The following is a 5,493-nucleotide window of genomic DNA, read 5'->3' on the forward strand; positions in this document are numbered from 1 at the left end:
CAACGTTCGAGGATGGATTGATTTGCATTTGGCAAGCGGGGTTGGTGTGTGCGATACACACGAACCTCGGCCGAGTGTGAAGAATTCGAGTAGCCGTTCTCTCGTAAATCTGGCTCATGGTCAGCCGAGGGTAACGCGGCCATTTACTACCAGCCCGACACCGAGAACCTGCTGAACCTCCGAATCCGTTGCATCGGTTTTTGCGGCACGCAAAACAATATTAATAGTAATAATGTGTTTCTGTTGTGGCGTGCGCTCATTTTGCCGGGATTTACGTGCCCGCCATTGTCTCCTCCACCTCCCTGGAACAATCTTTGCTTCCTCGAAATCCTAGATTAGTGCCTAAGATTTATTTGGACGCACGATGACTAATGGAACTCGTGTCCCGTGGCTTACGGTAGCTTTTGCTGACGAATTTCGGAGCGATCCAAAGGTGACTTGGGCGCGAATTAATTTCCAAGTCCTGTCTGATAGGGGATTTATTCCTATTTTATTAACAAATGAGGAGTCATGCTTTCTTGCAAGTTTGATAGAAGAAAATAGACGTCCAGGATATAAACAAACAACAGCAAAGAACACGCCCGCTTGTTTGCTTGTTACAAACTAACTTCGTTCGTTAAAACTGCAACGTTGTGTATAGCGCTTTTGCACTTCCCTCGCTTCCATAAATCAACCACGCAACGCTGCTTGAAAAGTAAATTTTAAAACACAATTCATCATAATTTCGGCGATTTGTGCTGTGTGTGTGTGTTCCGGTTTGGTTGTGTAGTCGCTGGAAAGTAGCGGTTTGGGGTTGATGCGGCAACAGCATCGCACCTCACGCGAATGTTGAAAGATGACTCGGCTCTCACTTTGGGTTGTGTTCTGCGTTTGTGCACGGGGGTAACATGACGGTACGGTTTTAAAATTTAATTGCACAGATTCCAGCACTTCGAGGCAACCCCCTGTACGAGATACGAGAGAGGAGTCCTGGCGAACGCAAAAGGCCACCCTCCCGAAAACTACATTTCACTTGCGCATGAAAACATGCAAAACAGCATACGGGAAGTTATGTGCTGCAGCAGGCGAGGGGGGGTTTTTGTTTTGCTGATTTCACCAACACTATTCCGCTGCAGATCAACAACAACGCAGCTCTTGACCGGATGGAAAGAGGAGAGATAGAGATGGAGTTGGAGCACAATCATTCACCCTGCCCCAATCATCCCCTCCCATGTGTTGCATCCCCATCCAACGTGGAACCCGTTTGATAAATAATAATAAAAAAAAACCCGCCTAAACACACACTTGCACACGCCTCTCCTATTCCCGTTTACCATTTCGCGAAACAATTCGCGAAAACCGGTGGTGGCTATTTAAAAAATCACCATCATTTTTACCCAGCTCTCCATTTCCCGTTTGTTGTGTGTTTGTTCGATTTTTGTCTGTGTATGTTCGTTTCCTCTTCCACACCTCCCTCCCACCGTGTATTTTCACACATGCAGTCTTCGGTGTGTTTTTTCTTCTTCTTTGCATCACAAAAATCTCCCTTCCCGCCGCGAAGTTGGACTCAATCGGTAATAATATGATGGGAAGTTCATGGCAAAACAAAACAAAACCGCGAACGGGAGGGAAGCAGAAAAAAACAACGACGAAAAAAAACCAGCAGCAGCACACCTTTAGCGCCACGATGATGCGAAAACACATACCACCACAAGAAATGCAAACGTGTCCCGCGCGCGGAATGGGGTGGTACGCGGAATGGGAGGTACCTTTGGTCGCGGTTCCACCATTTTTGATTTTTTTTTTCGCGTGTCGAGTACGCGTGCACCGGACATTCCCCGAGCGTATGTAGGAGGGAATGAGAGAAGCAGTGTGCAAGAGAGAGGGAGACAGAGAGTAGGCGTTAAACTATCTTGAACGTTGCTTGGACGACCTTTCTCAGCTGTACAAAACGGGAATGGAATACGAACTCCGTTCACTCTGCAGCTTTTTGTAACCTTGGAGACGAGGTGGGGGACTTACTTAACTAACTTGTTTTATGTGTTTAGTTGAAGTAATAGTAGGCTGCGTTAATTCTATGGAAAAGTATGACAATTTATAAGATGGAGTTCATGTACTACACTCAGTTGTTTGTGAAGTAATAATTTTCATGTTTGTATGATCTGATGATAGAGAAAAGATAATCTGTAAACAACGCCGAGTAAGAATGGAAAATATCGCTTGGTATAGAATTGTTTTCTTCGTTACCTCTAGTCGTTAGGCTTAGCACAGTGGATATCATTGTGGAGTTTTTCAGTGTCAAATATGGCGTACAAGAACTTTTCCATCTGCCGAACGCTCCAGCCGTAAACAACATTATCTTCAGGATTTTCTTTTACCGGTTTACGCTTTCTCCCGGCGTTTCGTTGAGCTTTATTTAAATAAACTCGCAAATACCGTCGGAGAAATCGATAAGACGGGGCCGGTACAATGTTTACCTCTGGACTATAAGGGAAGTGACGTTGGAGTGGGTTTGGAAGAAGAGCAAGATTTTCGGTTGTTACCAGGAAACCGCGGCCTAAAAGCGAAATAGTAGCGATCTTCGGTTCGAAGAAGTTCGGTCATCATGTTGACATCATCACCGACGGAAGTGTCATCCCCCGCACCGCACACCAACACGCAGCCAGTTTGTTGTTGTTGTTGCTCACCGTTACACCTCGATGCACCCTTTTTTTTGTGTGTGCTGTTGTTTTGTTTTGGTTCGATGCGTTTTTTAGTCGTTTTTTCCTTTCGTGCAAGAAATCGTCGGAGGTCGTCGCCAAGAGACACAAGTACGTCAGTGTACGTTAGACAATACGTTGCGCAGCTTCTTCAACCACCCACCACCACCCGCTAAAGGTGTACCGGGTGGTAAAATTGGCCATTCCGCGTTCAAGGTTAACACCCTCCATCTCCTTTCCTTCCTTCATCCGACGACCGCGCGTCCCTCGCGGTTTGCGGGATTACATTTTTCTTCCCAAAACGATGCCGACGTTGAGCTCGTTTTTGGCCTTAGATGGATTATTCATATAAGCTCTGGGACATCGTTTCGCAAATTTGTCGATATTATTTCGTTCACGCAGCTGGTGCTTCGCTTTCTTGTCGCTTTTGTGGTTTTAGGGTGGCATTCCTCCGTTTACCTTTGTCGTGGCAAAAAGTGACAGGAAATCATTTGTCATCCACTATAAATCTCTTTGTGCCATTTTGCGTTTTTATTAAATTGCTCAACTTATTTGAGAATAGAATCACAATGTGTTAGTATCGGTTTGCGTTTCGTCGGCGAACTACGAACGTTCCGACTCTACGCCGCTCGAAGAGATCAAGCAAATAGAAAATGGACAAATATTTAGCTGATGCCCGTGGGTCCATAAATCTTATCTTACGTGGGCTGCGAGCCCTTTGCATCCCCAGTGCGGTGCCACTTGCGGTAAATATTTGACAGTTATCACATCATGATGATGGTTTTTGAAGGGCACTCGAAGAGCGAGATGGAAGGAGACTACCCTCACTGTAGTGTAACAATTGAAGCTGTCCTACTGGATGGAAGCCTTGGTTATCTGTCACTTATCTTACGCCGAATGGACCACCCAGAGGGGGAACGGCGGGAAGTCGGGATGGAACAGATCTTTTATCAAACCAAAGGCGAACAAGTACAACTGCACTCCAGGGTGGGGAGATAAAGTCGACAACTTTTGCGAATTTATCGCACAGTCTCGAGAATTGAATGTTGTAATCGATTTGAGGAAATTTCCATCACCGGGAAGCTGAACGTTTCTCCCGAGGAAAGAATCCGGAGATACTAGAACTTCCGTCTATAACACCCGTGGAAAGGTTAAGGCGCGTTTTGGTCGGGCCCTGGGGATATATCCGAAATCATTATCGCTCAGCCAACCCTCAACCGGTCTCTTGCCCTCAAGGTTAAGCAAGACGGCGCTCACTTCACTTCCCTTCTTCGGCGATTGCGTTTCGGAGGGAAGGCTTAAAGGCGAGGGTTGTGTATAACGGATTTAGTATTACTAGAAACTAGCAACAACAACACCATTGTGAACCACATCATGGTGTACGTGTGTTGAGGTAGTGGGATTTCTATCGAGCTGTTGCCCATCGCGAATGTTGAGGCATTGCAGCCTCTAGCGTAAGTCTGGCCTTGTTCGCGGCGTCCGTGATTTAACGGATATGCCGTGGATATGTTTGGTATATTACAAAGCTCCATTCAGATTTGAACATTTTTGAGACTGTGTGCGTGTGTGTTTGGTGTGCAACTGATCGGATACTTGACAGCAGACGGCTTGCAGTTGAAGCTTGAGTTGAAACCACCCTCCCTTACTAGACTATGTAAGAGTTTCCTCCAGAACATGATGATAAAGAAATCGATGGACGCTGTTGAAGACGTGTCGCATCGAAAAACGTCAAGACAGGCGATAGAGAAGAAACTTCTGGTTTTATCTACGTCGCGTCATTCCTGCTTGCTCTTGCACCAAACCGGCGTTTCTTGTCTACAAAGGTTCGCCGAGTTTCTAGATGGAACTTGATTGAGAAGTGTGGAAACCATGGACCCATTTCTAGACTTCCTCCGTCTCTTGGCATCTTCCCTTCAGCAGGTTCATGAGTCAGATTGCCGGCACGATGATGTGTGGGAAGATAAGGGCTTTGTCTGCTTGTTCTTGGACGCGTGCTTCCTTCATTCTAGCGGGACGTTCACTCTGACGGCGTAACCTACGCTTACAATTATCCCTTTCAAAACCATCATTGTGTACAACATTTCCTCCAAGGCCTTCAGACAGTCAGTCAGCTATAGCGAGAATGATTGCTAGATTACTAGCGGCGAAACGGAGGAACCGTCCGACCACCCGACCCTTAGGCGATGCCAACAGCCATTAAATTATCATTAATATACATCCTAAAATAGCTTCCAAAATGGCTGAATGTTTCTCAAAGTCTGAGCATGATTATGAAGGGGGCCGAAGCCCGGTAGAGAGTGCTCCGCCTATCGGCATCTCGGTGGAAAACGAGAGAGCGTGTATCGGTGGCGAGGAGTTAATAGGCACCTAATTCTTGCCCCCGATGGAGATGGCTCGCAGCTGCAGTGTGTGACATATCTCAAGGCGTCGCATAGACTGGATCCATCCTCGCCCCACCCAACTCCCACTGGTGACTGCTTCTCCAGTGCTTCTGGCGTGTCTCGATCTCAATTTGGTTGAAAGTAATGCATTGAAAACCTCTTCATCGGGGAAGCTGAACATAGACGGTGAAAGACGAGATAAGTTGGTTCGTATCATAATTTTCGAAGGGAACGGTTACGGACATGGGTAGAGCAGAGGATGTTTGTTCTTTCGGTGCTTGGGCCCAACCAACCTTGGTGCGTGCGGCTTCATATGTGATTTATCTTGTTTTTGCGTATTGCGTGACACTCGTCATCAATCCGGAAAGGGGGAATATCCTACGTAACCCATGACGACGCTAGAGGCTGAGGTCTATTTATAGGCAGCTTCTCGA

Source organism: Anopheles coustani, chromosome 2 (assembly GCF_943734705.1).
Source record: "Anopheles coustani chromosome 2, idAnoCousDA_361_x.2, whole genome shotgun sequence".
Classification (NCBI taxonomy): Eukaryota; Metazoa; Arthropoda; class Insecta; order Diptera; family Culicidae; genus Anopheles; species Anopheles coustani.